Below are 19,513 nucleotides of genomic sequence, written 5' to 3' on the forward strand. Positions count from 1 at the left end.
TGTCAGGTACTGTAAGTCATCAATGTAGCACAACAGTAACACAGTATTAAGAGAGCGTAAGGATAAACTATGAGGTTTATAGTCGCGATCTATTGAAACTAGTGGTAGGCACAAAAACAGGTTTTCCGGTTTTTAGGAAAACCGAAACCGGGTTTTGAAAAGTTTCAAAAACCCGATTTTTCACGAAAACCCGTTTTAACCGAAATAAGTTCGGTTTTCACCGAAACCGGTTATCTGTTTTTTACAAAGCGGGTTCAGTTTTTCACCGGATTCGGTTTCGGTTTTCTTCAAAACCAGTTCCAGTTCTTTTTTCAAAATTGGTTCTATTTCTGACGGGAATAGTATTCATTGTTCTCCGGAAATCGGTTCCGTTTCCACAGAAATAGTTTTATGTTTTCCAAAAGTTTTCACAGAAATCAGTTTTGTTTAGAAACCGAATCGGTTTTTGGAGAAAACCGAAACCGGTTTCGGTGGAAAACTGAACCGGTGTTGTAGAAACTGGACCCGGTTCCGGTGGAAAAACGAACCGGTTTTGGAGGAAATGAAACCAGTTTCAGTGAAAAACCGAACCGGTTTTGGTGAAAACCGGACCGGTTTTTGGAGAAAACCGAAATGTCGGTTTTTCAGATTTCGTTTTTTCTAGAAACCGGTTTCCGGTTTTTATAAAAACCTGTTTTGCCCATCCCCAATTGGAACCAGGCTATACTTTTTGTGACGAGACTGTTTAACGCGACGAAATGAGACAACCCAAAAGGTCTCGTCTCATGGCCACACTAACTATATATAGGTAACCCTATGGCCTATGATTTTGCAAGTTTCTTTCAAGCATAGGTGCCTGCATCACACTGACGTGTTCCAATCTTCCAATAGACCGCGACAATAGGCCTGATAGTTTTCCTTACGCTCTCTTAATACTGTGTTACTGTTCTGCTACATTGATGACTTACAGTACCTGACATCACTACGACCTGAATATTGCGACTATTAACGTTAACTATATGACTTCTACACAGGTGTAATGGAAATGTATGACTGACAAGCCAGACAGAGTGAGTAACTAGAGGCAGGTGTCCGGGGGCAAACCACCCCAACATCTTCTCACTTTAATTGCTTGAAAACGCTCACCTTTGAGTCTAGATTTTTTCTTGCATTATGTTATGTCATGTAGTTCAAATTAAGCAAGAGAAAAATATATCACAGTCTTCAAGTTTTCGAGATATGCGCACAATTATTTGCGCATTCTACGCAGTGCTGCGCAGGTGCAGACAATTAGTTTTAATTTCGTTTTAAAGCTGTCATGTATCTACTATGGCTTGCAAACTTTGCTTGATCTCGGTGAATCCGTTCTCGAGATATCATGACAAATGTCATCTTTAATGAATCGACTGTATCTCAGAAACTACAGCTTTTTCGACAGATTCCTGCTAGTTACATTAGTTTTGCAAGGTGTCCTATTAGTGTACCAAGTTTCATCAAAATCGGTTGTGGCCCACACAATTCACATTTTCATAACCTTTTGGTATCCCCCTTTTTTTGTGTGTCGATTCAAGCGCTATCCGTGAAGCCATTGTTTTCAATTTGGGTCAAATCAGTGTTCCTTTTGAGTGAGAATCCAAATGAGCAATAAGAAATGGGGGTTCCCATTTAAAATTTTAAAGTTATCTCCCGTGCCCCCGAAGGGGGTGAGGTTTGGAGGTTGCGTTTGAAATCATTGGATAGCTTTTTCATAATTATTTAACACGTGTTTTTGTTTGCTTTGCTGCTCTGTATATTTCGCGAGGTATCAAAACCGGTGCAACTATGTCGAAGTTATGGGTGAACATAGACACAACATACGATGGTTAGAATTGAAAATCATCATCTTTTTTGAGGTCGGTTAAAAATTGATTTTGTCTCTTCTCTCATCAACAATAGTAGAAATAGATGTGGCAAGGATGCCTCCTTTAGTGTTTGCCGACTCTTTTGACAATATTGAAACGGCAAACGTATTATTTTTTGTGTTTTGCTGTTTGTTTGACAACCAAGACAGCATGTACAACTGAGAAGAGTATCCAATTCTATGTTGTCTAACTATACAAATAAATAAAGTAATATGTCTTTAATCAGATTTTCGTATAGGAAGGAGTCACCTAGAGCCACCAAACTTTATACAAGATGCATCTTCCCCCGATCTATTCACGTACGAAGCCGTTTAATTGATATTTTGCGGGTGGGGTAGAAATTTATGTACGTTTCTGGTTGTTCCTAACAAAGCTTTGTCTGTATCCAACTAACAACATATATTTGTTATTGGGACTTACATTACCAAACCAAATCAAACCACTTGGCGTGACAGACCTTTTGTGGTCACCTGTTAACAAACGGGTGAAGTACGTCCATCTTAAGGACCGTCACGTAGTCAGCGTTGTCTAACACGTGTATCAGGAGGTTTCTAGGCCTAGCGGCCTCATGTTTTTTTTTTTATTCAATTGACTCCTCAGTTAACCTCGCGACGAGGTAGACGCCGAAAATTGGAAAGCATAGGCCGGGAATGAAAACCAGGACCACGCACACGTGAATTCGACGCTCGAACCACTAGATTACGGTCTCTCCTGGGCTTACATAACAGGATAGGATAATAGTGCTTCTCTTAGTCATTTCTTTAGAAGCCATATCCTCCTCGTACCAGGGGCGGATCCAGGACCGTCATCTGGGGGGCGGTGGGTTGTCATACTGCTACTTTTAAGGGCTCCAAACCTTGGGATGGGTTTTCTTTATATATATATAAAATAAGGAAGTTTCCTCTTCTGGGGGGGACGATCATCCCGATCGCCCCCCTGGATCCGCCCCTGCCTCGTGCGAAGAACGTGCATTAGAAAATGTGTCAAATATAAATACTTCTTATACGAGATAGATTTATTTAATTAGTATTGAAAGTTTCATTCTCCTACCAATTTCTAACAAATTACAGAGGGGAAATATCAGGTTTTCCGCTCTTGACATTACAAATATGATAGAGGAGGTATGCATATGGTGACACAACGAGATAAAGGTTTGGAGAAGCAACTAGCTTATCATATAGAGTGGGATATCGATAACTCGAAGCTCAAGGGAATACATAAAAATTCGAGTTATCGAGTTTTTCGAATAATCAAGGTTCGAGTTATCAAAGTGGTCACAACAAAAATTCTAGGTACTCTACCGAGGTTCCGCGATCCTAATGAAAAGTGACTCTATAACTCAAAATTTTATCCAGTTAACTTCTATAACTCCAAGTTTTGAAAGTTCTTTATATTAAATAAGATGACTAGTAGAAATAGAATAGTAGACATGAGTAAAACAAAATTAGAGTACACATTAGCAACAATGACAATTATGTAAAAGCATAGAGCTATAGCTTCGAGATCACATCAACAGAGATTAGACTTATAGAGGCAAACTTCGAGTCGTAGAGGTTTGTAGACACGAAAGTTTGAGTTATTGATGTTTCTAAATATGGTTATGAAACCCTTATAATTCGACTTATGGAGAATGTAATTTTTAAACATTCGAGTTACAGAGGGCATTTTAACATTGAGTGTTATGAAACGTTCAAGGGAATGTGAAAAAAATTCGTGTTATTGAGGTTCAATTGTACTTCTTATACAAAATAGATTATTTCACTCGTATCGAAAGTTTCATTCTACCTCGAATTTCAAACAAGTTACAGATCTACATAAGAAACATCTTGTCAGGTCAGATTTTTCGTTGTTGGCATTATAAACATGATGAAGGGTATTGCATATGATTACCTCTGGCCATTGGCGTCTCTGGCATGTAAAATTTGGGGGGGACATCAAAGGAAATGATCTAACTGCTAGTATCTCAGCGGAATTTTAGATTATGTCACTCAAAATATTGGGGGGGACGCGTCCCCCCCGTCCCCCCGCCAGAGACGCCCATGCCTCTGGCAGTCAAAGTGTTAATGTTATCTGGAACCTCAAACGAAAAAATGCAAAGCAACCGCTTGTAAATTAACAGTGGAGTACGTATAACGTTAAGAGAAAGTTTTAAAATACATTAACGACTATTTAATAATTGTAACAGTGTGTTATTACTTACTCATTATAGATTGTGACACGGAAGGAAAGTATTCTAGTCTCTTCCTTCCACGGCATCAAAATTAATTTGCTGAAGAAATGTTTCTGTTTCAAACAAAGTCTTCAGATTGTTTTTTGCAAGTACTAATGTACTCCTTCCTCTTTCTGAATTTAACTGACTTTACATTCACTGAACTCCTTACTCAACGCAACTCACACTCATGATTTCAGTCATAATTTGCAATCAACTTAAGATCAAACTTATCTCTTGTTATTCAGGTGTCTTGAATATGGACGTAATTGGTTGCAAATGTTACCGATATATACACATGATAACAACATTACATTTCATTTTACAGTGTGAAACGAAAATTGAATCGTTTGTTTGTAAAACGATACATGTCAAGTTTTGTCACACACGAAATTAACGAAAATATGATGTTTGCTGCGCGTAGATACACATTTTGTGAGATATCTACACCAAGGTTACTAGAAGGAGATCTACACCTCTCAAACTGTTGCCTACACTTGGTATATTATAAATAAATAGACGTTTTTGGAGAAACTATACTGTGTAGTGTAATTTTTCTCATTTTTCTCAAAACTTGTTTTTTCTGACATGTGTTGTTTTAGAAACAAACGATTCAATAGCCCTCCAAACCAAAGGTCTCCAAACTCATGAGACCGGCGCTCACGAGTTCGGAACTCATGCTTACTCGACCTCAACCTCACGAAGTGAGCGTGAGGTTGGATGAGTGTGAGGTCAGACTAGTGATATGAGCATGAGGTTAGAATGATGTTGTAAGCGTGAGGTTGAGTGAGCGTGAGGTCAGACTGGTGATGTGAGCGTGAGGTCAGACTAATGATGTGAGCGTGAGGTCGAGTGAGCATGAGGTCAGACTGATGAGGTGAGCGTGAGGTCAGACCGGTGAGATGAATGTCAGGTCGAGTGAGTGTGAGGTCGAAATGATTTTGTGAGCGTGAGGTTGAGTGAGGTTAGGTCAAAGTGGTCACCTCTGCTCCAAACTATGCGAATTTAATACCCAAACTTGAAGTAGTACATGTATAACTATTGGTTGCAATAGATTAATAAGATGAAAGATAGAATCTGTTTCTCGGACGCTTAATCAATATCAAAAAGCCATTACACGCTATCCCTTGAAATTGGAAATGTTTAATTTCCACCACTTCCAGCTTGAATAGAGGGTTAATGGGGGAGATTGAACCTATTCTTGGGACGCTGAATCGATTAAAAAAAAATAGCTCTTCAATATTATCTGACCGTTTTTAGTGTATATAAATCATTGTTGAAACCGGTAAGTACTAGTAACTTTGAACCACTTTTGGTTTCAGTAGTGTTACGGATTATGATGGCATATTCTCTTGAGACACTGAATCCATTGCAGAGAACCGCTTCTCGAAATCTAGTACTGTTTTTGTTCCATAACGACAAATATTGAAACCGGAAACTTAATTTGAACCACTTCCGGTTGAATAGATGGATAACGAAGAAGTTGAAATGTATTGTTGGCATGCTTAATCGATTGCAAAATACCACTTTTCGATAGCTCTTAACGTTTTCGTTGATATCTATCGACAGATGGACGAATGCACAAGGCTGTTCTATAATACTTCTGACACGGGACCGTGGTGGCTTAGTGGTAGAGCGTTCACCTCTAGCGCATGGGGTCCTTAGTTCGATTTCAACTCACGCCAAGTAAACTTTGTGGTGGACAAACACCGTGTGTGGGGGTTTTCTCGAGGTACTCCCGTTTCCTCCCACTTTCTTCATTCCACCATTTCATTCATTTCTCATCTTAAGCGTTTCCTTTAGCCTAGCCAGTACAACCGTGGAACGTAAAACTTAAAGATTTCATTTCATTTCAATTCTTCTGATACTTATGCATACAGCATAGTTTGAAAGTGTGAAATCCAGGTTCTTTTTTGCTTTTTCTTTTTCTTTTTTCTTTCTTTCTTTTTTTAAAAAGGTGACTTAATAAAGAAGACATGGACCTTCTTGGAATCCGACATTGATTTCCAGAATAATATTGATTTATACTAATAACATTCCTTAATTAGCGTAATGTCATTGACCAATTATTATTATTTTCTTTTTAGGAGTGAAGGAAGAAAGTTACGTAAACACGCAGAAAATACTTATTCCTTATAAAAGTGAAAGAGTTTGGAATGTAATAAAGAAATGGACATGCAAGGAACATTTGTATGTTTCAGAAACACAGCTTAAATCAGTATAAGTTACATGTTTCTTTTTCAAAAGAGGAAAACATCTGAGATGTTATTTAAAAAGTACGTACTTTTACCTGCATGAAACGCCGTCATTATTCAAGCATAAGTAACATGTATCCTCCAAAAATTACATATTACACCATAGCAGCCTTGCTACGAGGAAAGTATATATCAACGGAAGAAGGGGATAACACACCCTACCCCCTCCTGTCGCAATTGAAGAACTTTCTTCCGAGTAAGGCTCATCGTTTGCAAGTGAAAGTGGAAGTTCTTCTGTTGATTGGAGAAAGCATCAGACGCACGAGAATCGGATGTCCTGATTCGAAGGCCAACACTAAAACATAGCATGTGCCGCGCTTCGCTTTTATAGTGTTTTGAACCGTGTTTTTCTAGTGTTACGTTGTGATCGGTTATAAAATACTTATTTCTTCATAATGATTCAGTCTGTAAGTACAGATATTTTTAATGTGATTATTTCTGTATATTTTACTTCTTATAATTATAGAGTACGGGTATTATTATGTTCCGGTAAGATTCTAATTACGCGCCATTCGTTAGTGACAGATGTACTTACGTAATCATACTGTTACACACTAGTGTATTGCAAAGAACAACACTAGAAAACGTTATTGTAACGCATTCTGTATGTTATGCTTTTTAAAGTTCCAATATATTGCAGGCAAACATTTTCTTGTAGGCTTTATATCTGGAGAACTACATAGTAGTGTAGCCAAACCCAAACTATCATGTAACTCAGTATGATGTGCTTATTTCGTAAGGAAAACTCCATATAGGGCCGCTCAAAATTTTTCGGCCCCTGATCCAAAAACTAATAATTGGACAAAATTGCAATCTATTGGTGCACTTTTTGAATCATTTTTAAAATTGTTGTATGTCCTTATATTTCTGCATGTTTTCCTTATCCCTGTCTTTTTTCCTTATCCCGGTCTTTTTATGTCCTTATACAACACCAAGGTTATAAAGGACAGGACGCTTGAATCCAGTGCAATTAGCAAGTTACGTCACATACGAGCAACACTTCCCCACCACACTATATTGCCTTTAACAGAGGGTCACATTGATAAATATTTATCAAATTTCTTTAATATTAAATATATCGTTAATAATAATAAAATAAAGTATGTGTTTACAGGACCGGTTCTAACTTGTGTGCAACACGTGCATTTCTACAGGACGCCAAGTTTCGAGGAGCGACAAAATTTGTTAATGGGCAATGAGTAGGGGGAGCAATGGGGACCTCAGCATCGAAGCTATATGTCATAACTATATTATTTAAAATAAATATTTCTCGTTGGAAACAGATTTCATGTTGATGGTAGTTAAATTTACTAAGCTGGACTTCTATTTGAACACTACATTCATAAATCGCCCTTAGGTCGCATTAGGTTAAGGTCACATGGATAGTGCTAAAGTAAATGGTCAAACAAATCCCAACATGAATTGTTTGATTGTTGTCAAACACAAGAACTCAATTCTCGAACAGTAGCGAAAACCTTTTCCATTTAGTTAGTTATCACAGTTTTCATATGAAAAGAATTGTCTTTGTCACAAACAAGTTCCTTATCCTTGAAGGTGGAAATAAGTTTTTTTTAATTTTCAACAGATGTAGAAGGAAAATCAAGAAATAAAGATAAAAGAGCTAGTTGCACTGATTTGGAAATTGATATATTGAGATTGAAGCTCGATATTGAATTTTATAAAAAAGATTATCACTTTCCGCACGTGTGTTTGCTTTATCTTTCATTAACGTAATAGATTATTTAAAAAAAAAAGACAGAACGAAATTGTATTTGTAGTGGTTAGGCCTTTCTGAGTGCGAGTGCTGCTTCCTTCCCTTTGTTGTTCATGATAAGGTAGCATACTTAAAATAGTGGCTTTTAAGATTTGTTCTTTCTGGAGAACGAGGCCGGAAAATGATGCCATTGCACGGGGGGAAAATTGCCTAGGGCCGGCCCTGTGTGCTTGTCTGGGTGTGTTTATCTGTTGTCAGCTTTTCACAAAGAAAGGTATCACCTAGTACCACCAAAGATTGTACAGAGATAAATCTTTAACATATCTAATGACGTACGAAGCCCTTTTTTTCGATTTTCGGCTCAGAGAGTGTTGGAATGTGTGAAACAAAAATGTTTACATAAAAGGAGAGGATAAATACCCAGGACGAAGGCTATCATTGTCAAATCCATAATTTTCAGGGTCACTGAGATGAATAGTGAACTCGCATGCCGTTCACTTTCAATATTATCTCTCATCGTGATGGGGGAGATGAAAAATGAAATGCCCAAAACGACCATTATTAGTCGAAACCATAGTTTTTGCGATCCCTAGGCTGATTGGTGACAGTTTCGATCACATTTGAGCCCAAGTTTAGGCAAGAAGAGACATGTTATCTGGTTATTTATTTCTTTCACTCATTTCTTTACTTTCAAATATTGTACATAAACCTTATCCTCCCCATGCGGAAAGTGGGCATTTTAGCTGGTTTATCAGAAGAACATATTTAGCGAAATTAAACCATTAGATTTGTCGTTTACTTCACAGCAAAGAAATATATATATTTTCCCATATAAATCAATGGCCTAAAAACAAGATGGCGCAGATATTTAACAGTCTTAGTAGTGCGTAGATAAGTTTCATGCATGTTTTTGAATATATGCCTAGTTTAACTTAAATAGTAAAACAGCAATAGCACATGAGGAATAATTAGAATTAGAATAAAGTTTGAAACAGAATTGTTATACGATTTAAAATTAACTTTTAATAGTTAGACACACCAAAGTTTACTCAGATGAATTCTATCCACATATTGGCGGGGATCCAAATGGCATTATAATGAACACGTGTGAACTTTCTTATCAAAGCCTGGATCAGTGCATATCAGCCATGATAGATGGACAAAGGCAATCCATAGTGTGAGCGGTCAAGAATTCAATTCCCAGTGGCGTCAGGTTTTCCTGGGTTTTGCTCATCCATACCAGCAAATGCTGGAATGGTACCTAACATTATAGGTCCCAGACCACTTCCTTCCTTCCCTTTCCTCGAATAGTATGATCGCCAAGTGACGTCATCCCTCATACGTGATGGACTAACATGGCCATAAATCCCGAAAACCCAGTAATCTAATTCCTAAGCCTAATCCTATAAACAAACCATGATTACTAGAGTTGTCCACGAGAGGAGACGTTTCTCATCTCGTCTCGATCTTGCATTGAAAACGAGATGAGAAGTATATTGTTAAATTCTAGACCAGAGTTTCCCAACCTTTTCCAACTTGCGGCACACTACAGGTGTAACTTGAATTCTCGCGGCACCCTAATATATATATATATTATTTGTAAATATAAAATACCATGTAATTCTTTTCTGTGATTACTGATCTCCTTCTCACAGAGAAGAAAGCTCGATCACTGGTTTTCCCCCCATGGTAAATCATTATGCTTATTTTTCATTCTAATTTAAAAACAGAAAACAATTGCAATGAGATATAGGAAACAGGTTTTTAAAAGTACACCTTCTTTTTCGAAAACTGTATCCAACCTTTCACTAAGAAGGAAGATCATTAAATAACGAACGAACAAACAAATCTCTCTTACTTTTAAAACACAAATGTAGTTAATTTGTATGCATGTTTGCTTTGTCGAAAGGATTGAACGATATTTTAAAATTTCAAGTTATGAAATAGTCTGCAACAATAAAAGAAGCAATAATGGTAAATACTTTTTTCAACATTCACAGTACGAAACTCAAAATTATATAGATTCATAGTAGAGGTTCATAATAATATGAAATACACATACACATTTTCCCTCTTGTCTTGCAATTTGATTGCTATAGAATTAATAATTTTGTTTCGATTTCCTCGCGGCACACCAGCGGCCCATTCGCGGCACACCGGTTGGGAAACGCTGTTCTAGACGAAAAGCAGAACATAACGATTGTCGTCTCACTTTCAAGATGAGATGAGAAATTTCGTGGGTAACACTAGTTCACCAAAATCTTAGCTCTCAAACACTATATTAGTGTTACGTGATTCATAGTAGAAAAACTATAAATAGATAAAGTGATTGTATGAACAAAATCTACAACATTTATCAACGTTTAAAGATACATAAATCATTACACAATATACTCCAATAATAAATATATTTTAATTGTTGTTATCTCGCACCTTTTGAGGACCTCCCGAAATATGGAAGGATTCTGATCATTTCTAGGTGAAACTAAGAACAAAAATCAGGACAAATTTTTGTCATAAATATAGAAAAAGAGACGATTTTTTAAATATTTTTTTTTTAAAATTGAGACAAAATGAGAAAGAATTGCTACGAGATGAGACGAAACTTCTGCAAAATTTAAGACTAGACGAGAGAAACCTTATCTATCGTATGGTTTTCTTTCGTGAACAACACACCATCGAACAAGAAACGAGGTACAAAATCAAGAAGCACTGTAGCGTAGTGTGCACAAGAATTATCCAAAAGAGACGGTTCTGCAAAAGGATCGGAAAGACCTTCATCCAGCTGTCCATTAACTATGATTATATATATATATATATATATATATATATATATATATATATATATATATATATATATATATGCCAAGACTGTCCTGTAATCGAGCTCTCTTGCAGGAGAAATAGTGTGGTGGGAATCGGCTTTATGCTAATACGAGAATTCAAGGCATGGTGGTGGTTCGGAGTTAATGTAAATGGTAAGTTCCATCATTCATTTTGATTTGATTTGATTTTGACTTTAGCGTTGCGTTCTGCAGCGATTCTATATGAGATGGGACCTACAGCTTAATGTGGGATCCGAACCACATGAACTCCCACCGGGAATTGAACCTGGGTCTCCCACTCCAAAAGCACGTCCGCCAAAAGCTTAGTCACGAGAGAGCTTTTTCCTTCTTTCATAAGCTAGGTGTTGCATAGGGTCGAAAAACGCAAGTACTCGAGTATACAAAAGAAATAGATCAACTGATGTATCCTTATCCATAACAGGTGCATTATCAATAATGCAAATGTGATAATCAGAAGTAGGAAGTGGGACACGATGATTCAGTGATGGATTGCTTGTCACTGGTTCGATCCTCGAGCAAGTAAATTTGTAGGGGACAACATCGTGCCCGTGGATTTTCTCGGAGTACTCCCATTTCCTTCCACATTTCATTCGACCAATTCTTCTATCATCATTCAGTGCATACAGTATATTACTGTTAAAGTAACAAATGAACATCTAAAATAGGAGTTTTGGATTTTCTGCGAGGAGTAGAGTGTATGGTGCTGCTTCTGTTCATATTTATCCGAGCTCCCTCTTGGCTAGCTTAGTTTAGAGTTCTCACTCTTGACACGCGAATCCCGGATTTGCTTGTTGGTAGGAGATCATACAGTTCGTATCCCACGATAAGCTGTAGGCCAATGCCTCATATAGCGTTTGTATGAACAGGGACGTTGAGTTCCAGATCCCATACATAAAACTTTTGAGAGCAATGTCGATGAACTTGAACAAAGTTTTAGGATTTTATCATATCGTTCATTCATATAATGACAAGGGTTCTGTTCTGTTACTCGATGAAGGAAAGAAGTTCCGGGCATGTCATTAGGCTACCAAAAAAGTGAACTTTCTTCGTTTTGAAGTAAGAATTTCCCTCTTAATTACCAAGTAATCGTTACAATCTTTTTCTTCTTTCTTTCTTTCAATTCTAGCGTTCCATTCAAGATTCCAAAATATACAATCTCTTCTGAAACAATGTTATAGATTTTTCATTCAAACCAGAAGTGATAAAAATCAACCATTTCCGGCTTTAACGTTGATCACTGTAGCGTAAAAACGGTATACCTAATGAGAAATAATACCCTGTGATCTCAGAATATGTTCCGTCTCCACGCTAATCTCTCTACTTAGCCTAGACGAATAACTATAAGAGCAAGAAGCTGTTGTTTTCGAATTGATTTAGCATTCTAAGAGTAGGTACCATCTTCTCTTTTAACTCGATATTAGGACCGGAAGTGGAAAAATGAACCACTTCCGGTTTCAACATTGATCATTATAGAGGAAATGGTAATAGATAGCGGGAAGTGATTTTCTTCAATCAATTAAGCGTCCTACGGACATATTCCATATTCACTCTACTTTTGTTCTACTAAAACCGGAAGTGGTTGAAATCTACTACCACTTACTGCTTCAACGTCAATTGAAAAAAATGTCACGCCATTTGAACCAAACTCTTTCACATGCTGTACACATAACATTGGTATTTGATAAAAATAACACTGATTTCCTCGTTTTCTTCTCTGTTCCATCAAATGTATGTTCTCTAACCACATCTACATTCCCCTTTGTCTATTTGAATTGCTCTTCTGGAAGTTGAATTTTCTGTCTCTGTAGCAGATGGATTGGTTACTTGGTTGGATTGGAGCTTAATCAAATCAAACCAAACCAAACCAAATTTTTTGTTACTCTACTCCAATTACATTCCAGAAGTTTTATGATATTTTTGGACTACTAATAGTTTGTGATAAATCTTTATTTATTCTGGATATCTTACATAACGAAGCAATTCGTGCTTTCTTTTCAGAATCCTACATTGTAAAAAAAAAAAAAAATCATAGATAAATTTACAAAAAAAAAAAAAAAAAGTGGCAATCTGTTTGCCACTTCTCTATGTAAATCAATTTACACCTATAAAGTAGAATTACTAATATGAAATGGTGTAAAATTACATTTTTATCAATAAAAATATCATACTTTCTTATACATTTACTGTAAATTTGTAAAAACAAACAGTAAATTTTGTAATTTAATCTAAGGAATTGTATATCAACTTACAAAATTAAAGGTAAATGATTTTATATTCATATTTGGCAATTAAACTACAAAAAGTATTTCCAGTGCATACCAATATTTATCTTCTGTACATTAGGAAGATCATGAGAAATTATTTGTTTATCTTCAACACAATAATACGTTCTTTTAAAAGCTGTAAATTGTTTATAATAGGATGTCATTGTGTTTAAGGATGTTCTCAAAACCTGTTTCTCATTTTCATCCTTCTTTTACGTTTGCACAAAAAGTTTATGGCTTTCTATCGGTAACTGTGTGTAATGGATTCTTCACTCTAAGTAGAAAACAAAACATCAACACATTGAACAGTTATGCTTGGCATAAACATTGCACTTATCACATATTTATGAGAACGACATTACGCATGTATATTTTGCATTCATATTGACCCTCAAAGAAAATCTTCAAATGAAATGAAATCTTTAAGTTTTACGTCCCACGATTATGGCGGTTACGCTAAAGGAGACGGTGATGATGAGAGATTAGTGAAAATGGTTGAATGAAGAAAGTTGGAGGAAACGGGAGAACCCCGAGAAAACCCACGAGCACGGTGTTTGTCCACCACAAAGCTCACTTGGCGGGGGCGGGGATCGAACCCGGGACCCCAAGCACCAGATGTGAACGCTCTACCACTGAGCCACCGCGCTCCCTAGAAAATCTTCAGTACATAGATCCATTTAAATAATTTTCGAACCAAGCTCTAAAAATTCTCTCTCACACAATCAAATATGAATTCATCATATATTCATGTATCGTCCGAAAGCCTGGATTTGAGGCATATTTCATATTAACGCATAGAGATATTTTTTTTTTCAACGATATTTCTTCCGCCCATTTCTTTTGGTAGTTGTGGTATATGATGATTTTAACAGTACTTTCCATGTTTCTGATTAGAGGTGTTGATGAGACCAAAAAATAAAATAAAATAAAAATAATAATAAATAATAAAAATGATCTTTTTTTTAGTTTAACATCCTTCGATTATGTCCTTTAGGCTAAGGGAGACAGACGATTAAGGTAAATGAATAATGGAAGAAATGGTGAAATGAAAATATGGAAGGAAACGGGAATATCTTTAGAAAACCCAGGGACATGATGTCCATCACAAAATATTTGACCAGGAATCGAACCAGGGACTACCTTGTACCTGAGGAATGCACTCTACCACTGAGCCACCGTGCCTGGCAGCATTAAGATCTCAGGAGTTAAACAAAACTCTTCTCCGCTGACCGAAGGCAGTACGCGGAATTGTGCGCGACACACTAAAGAGCAGCCATGTTCAATTGCCGATAAATGAGAGAGCGAGGCTTTACGTTCGGAGCAAAGACAGAGAGAAACACGAACAGCCCATAGCAGTGGCGGATCCAGAAGGGTGCTTGCCCGTCCTAAAACAAAACTATAACTCTTTTTGTGTTATTCGAATGTGACGAGTCTAGAACAGAATTTCTTCTACTAATACATTAGACTGATATGCTCTTGCCAGTGTGTTGTTACCACAAACTAACGAATCTCCAAGTGTTACAGCGGTAATATTTTGCACCCCTACTCTCCTTCCATCCTATCGCGCTATAATAAAGAGATATAAATCTTCCAATGTCAAAGGCCTATCTTGAGGTGAACAATATGAGAAATGTCGGAGATGTTTTCCTATAATGATGCACGCCATTCTCTTCAATAAATTGAGTAAGCATAAACCTTTTCAGATTGACTACTTCATTATTTAGGAAAATAAAGGCAAGTGACTTCAGATTGAATTATAAAAAGGTCTTATAGAAGCTGTAGAACGTAAGTCGTAATACAGTGAGTTATGAAACAAACAGTGGAATTTTCTTCAGTTATTTCCTCTGAAAATTTCTGGCGCAGCTTCTGTTTCAGGAGGAAACGTTGCCTGTATTTTTTATTTAGGCATTTTACGCTTGTCTGTTTCAAGATAATTTTGTGTCCCCCTTATTTGTTCATATTCAGTTGTATGTGAGCAACAGCTTTACAAAATCTAACATAAAGAAAACACTATAGTGTGTCTGTAAGATACAAAGTAAAAACAACAACAACAACAACAAAATAAAATTACTACTGCTAGCCTACAGAAAATATAACAGCATTTGCAAATAGAGATCTCTCTTAAATTTCTCCCTCGTGAAAGACTCATTCTTTTGCGTATCATACTTCAATCTCGATTCATAAAATATGGCGTCCTAAGCCTGGGTCCAGGCCTGCACGTAGCTAAAACAGCATAAACAAGAATACTTCTTCTTTCTCTCCTCAACCACAGGCTAGTGGGCAAAATGGAAATTTTAAAACTTTTCTCTCCCTTAGAAGAGGTGTTTTATACTTTGATAAGATATTTTCTTCGTGACTGAAACACTAATACACTAAAAATGGACGACACAAACAGATTTATTATTATCTAGAAATATTCAATTTTAGGGAAATCGGAATTGATTGATGTCTCAAGTTGAATTTTGCAACATAAAGAAAAATATGATACAAATACATACAGACCTTAAATTTGTTCCCAGATCTACGATCACCACTCAAGAAAGTTTTAAATTCACCCCTGGCCCAGAGGGAGGGAACAAAGTGGTAAAAAGATATTTCAGTACATCCAGTATTGGAGCCTGAGCGTTACAAGGTAAGCCCACTTCCACTTGAAGTCAAGACTCCAAGTTACCGAATACCATGGTATGATCATAGCCCAGCAGAGATCAACTCAGATCCGGGATCCTTTGGAATTTCCGAGGAGAGTTGCTAATTCCCGGCTCTGTCTACCTCAGATTGTTCAAAATTACACGCTAAAGTACCACTTATGCACTACTTCCACCTCCCTGACTCGATGGCACGAATTACTCGCTCATTTGGGACTCATCTGAAGCGTCTCATCCGCGTCCAAGTCTACCCAGAACAGGACAACCACGCTTACCTGAAGTTTACGCTAAGGTACCGGAAACACGTTAGGTAGTAAGTGTTTCCCGGACCCAATGGCATGTGTAAGCCACGATTTGAAAGAGACACACTCTTACCCGGTAGAAATTACAGAGTTCCAACCTATGCCTATCACTAATTGCGGTAGAGGTACATTGCACATTGCCAGAATCTATAACTGATGTAGACCGTCTGATGAGTTAGACATTGTCACTTGGGTGGCTGAGCTCTCCCCGGTAGGGAGGGAAATAGTTGCTTACCGCAGATAATACAAAATCCGTGCTAATCTGAACCCTATATGTAGTGTGTCTGATGGTATCTCATTGGGAGTCGAATTCTAGACCTCGTGTACCAAACCATGCACTCTAGACACTACAAGTGTCATGGCATATCATGAAACTTATAAAATTATTGAAACGATTAAGTAGAAATTGTGAGGAAAAAAGTGTACCTTCGTGAGCAGCAGCACGTGTCCGTTTGACTTTCATCTAACGACGAGAGAAGGAAACGACTCACTCTGTAATAACATCGTGGGAGAAAGTGACAAATGCCTGCAGGGAGATGACCGGCCGGCGCGGCGTTCACTCACAACAAAACAAAGAAGAAGTCTTTGCAACCAACAGCATAAATTCTATTAACCAAACTTGGTTCCCTCATTTATCTATTAAAATCAGAAGCTGATAATGAGTACGCTTTAATTAATAATAAAAAGGTAGCAAGTAGTGTTCCTGTTTGAAATTGATTCGATTTCCCTTTGGTAAAGCGGAACACTTTGTTGGTACAAACATTATATAATATGTGGATTTCGGAGAATTCTTTTCCTTTTCTGTTGCTCCAATTCCTCTTTCTGATTCTCCACTGTTTTCTATTCTCAATTTCTTTGCTTTGTTTTTTTCTGTTTCTTCTTGTTCTGTTTCATAACTAATCAGAGGACTTCCTATAAAGCGAGGGGAGAAGGGGGTTTTCGAAAAAAAAATAGACGATGGGGGTCAGAGACTGTCATGCTCATTGTACAGGAAGTAATTCCACGACAAAAATTAAAAAGCAAAATTAAACGAAGAAGAATAAGGAAAGAAAGACGAAAGTAGGTCTAATAATCAATTTCGCAGTTACTTAAATTGGTTGACCTTATTACAGTTTAGCGTCACTTTCAGGCCGAGGCTATATGAGACGTGTACCTACAGCTGACATTGGATCCGAACCACATGAGCTATCGGGAATCAACCCTAGGTATTCCGTACCACAGACGCTCCAAAGACCATTTATACCCACGAAAGGAGTCTTGGGCATAGCTAGTTGGAAAGTGAGCGTGACAAATAATATGAATTGTGCATCAGTATTTTGTATTTAAAAAAGAACTTACTGACAAACTCTATGGCCTGTGGAACTCGCAGGATCAATGGTGCGTTCACAAAAGCTCTCCACTGACTTCTATCCTTAGCCAATTGGATCCAGTTTCTACTTTGTATTCCTATTTCTACGAGATCCATCTTAATATTGTCCTCCCATCTGCGCATAAGTCTTCCTAATGGACATTTTCAGATTGGTCTTCCAGTTAAAACTTTGAAAGTGTTTCTACCTTCTCCCATCCTGACTAAATGACCTGCTCACCTGAGCCTCCTGGACTTATGACCCTAATAATGTTTGGTAAACGGTATAAATTATGTAGTTCCTCCTTATGAAGTTTCCTCCATTCCCCCTTCCCGTTCCTCTTGGGTCCGAATATTCGTCTCAGGATCTTATTCCCAAATAGTTTCAGCCTGCGTTTTTCTCTTAAAGTAAGCGACCATGTTTCGCAGCCATACAGCACAACAGGCATGATTCAGTCGACACTTAATTTCACAAATATTCACTTATATATTTCGCAAATCTTTGTATAAATTTTAATCTCCCCTAAAACATCTTATGTATACTTCGTAATATATTCATCCCTACCACTGTGATTCGACATGTGAGTGTCCGCCCTTGCAAGTAATGAGAAACAAAGTATTTGCTCAAATAAATAAATAAATAAAGTTTCTTCAGTTGTAAACAAGAGTCGGGCGGAGAAGCGAGCTCGGAAGCTACCCGGGTGCAAATGTGGCCACTGTCCGAGCTCGGCTATCAAATACAGCGATCTTTATTCCTTATACGGTAGGATACTTGCTATTAACGCTTACTAAATGGGGGACAAAATGGCGTGCACCCGCAAGGACTTCGTCTCTATGGTGGCATTGCCCCCAAGAAACTTGTCTGTAGAGACATTGTCCTACCTAAAAACTCATCGGTGATGGAAGTCAAGTTACTAGTAGTAATTATCTCGCTATTTAGGGGACCATATGCATCCTGTGGTCCAGATGGTGTCTCTGGGCAATGATGCCATACTGCAGGCTGATAATGCACCCATTCACACAGCTAGAGATATTAGAGTGTGGTTTGAGGAACTTCGGAGTGAAGTAGAGTACTTCCCCTGGCCCGCTTAATCTCTGGTCCTCAAAATAATTGAATACGTGTGGTCCATTTTGGAGGCACGAACCCGGAGCTCACTTGCATCTTCACTCTCTTTCACGGAACTGAGTGACGTGGAATGGAATATTTCACTTGCTACCATTCACGACCTCTGTGACTCCACTCCAGGTTATATTAGAGCTGTTCTGGGGATGAGAATTGGACCAACGCCATATTGATCTTGGAAGTCTCACTTTTTGTTTTGGGTGTTGCCATTAAATTTGCGTGTGCAAATTCTCTCTCTCTCTTTTTTTTTTTCTCTGTGAAAGTTTATTGGCCTGTAATATTACTTATATAAAACACATGAATATAAATTCGTACGAACGAGTGCACGCACAAATAAAATGGTTATAATAATAATAACGTTAGTCCCCCAATGGAATTTGGAAAACTCGGCGCCGGTGCTAGTGGTCCACCAAATCTGGTTTAGATAGATCCAGCCAGTTATTACCGAGAAATAAATTACCAAACATATATACACCTGGACTAAAACTATAACTCCCGTATGCTTACGCCAGGGGCTAATGAAAAATGACATTTTCAATTTTACGTTCCAGATTATACGTAAGTAAAGGAGACGGATGGTTTGTGAGAAATAATGGAATGAAAATGTGGGAGGAACACGGCAATCCCGAGTAAAGTCATGGATGCGATTATGTCTTCCACAAACTCACTTGATCTGAGATCGAACCAGAGGCCCCTCACAACAGGTGTGAGCGCTACAACTCCGAGCCATAGTGTCCCTCTTTTTCAGCTGTATTAATGTGATATCACGATCTGACTGATGCAATATCTCCATCTACCTGTTCATACCTCTTGTTTATTACTTTTATTTCGTTTTTTTTTTTTTTTTTAAATTTCAAATGGCTACCCATTCGTAAATATGTGTAACATCATAAACCGTGTTACAGCATACCACACACTGTTTAAAACCAA

The 19,513-nt window shown here is 37.6% G+C and overlaps 1 protein-coding gene across 6 annotated transcripts in view; it reads left to right on the forward strand.

The window, feature by feature from the left end:
* Nucleotides 1–19,513, forward strand: part of LOC145692636 (uncharacterized) — a 95,262-nt gene that overhangs the window by 27,500 nt on the left and 48,249 nt on the right. The window contains exon 1 of one of the 6 annotated variants that reach the window (XM_081767982.1): nucleotides 6,381–6,751. The exons of 3 other annotated variants lie outside the window; for them this stretch is intronic. The gene's annotated coding sequence lies outside the window, so the exon portion shown is untranslated. Of the gene's footprint in view, nucleotides 1–6,380; nucleotides 6,752–19,513 lie in introns of those variants that run through there. 2 more of the 6 variants (XM_081767979.1, XM_081767975.1) reach the window with 2 other exon arrangements.

The sequence above is a fragment of the Thermobia domestica genome, chromosome 8 (assembly GCF_964235325.1).
Source record: "Thermobia domestica chromosome 8, izTheDome1.hap1.1, whole genome shotgun sequence".
NCBI classification, from domain to species: Eukaryota; Metazoa; Arthropoda; class Insecta; order Zygentoma; family Lepismatidae; genus Thermobia; species Thermobia domestica.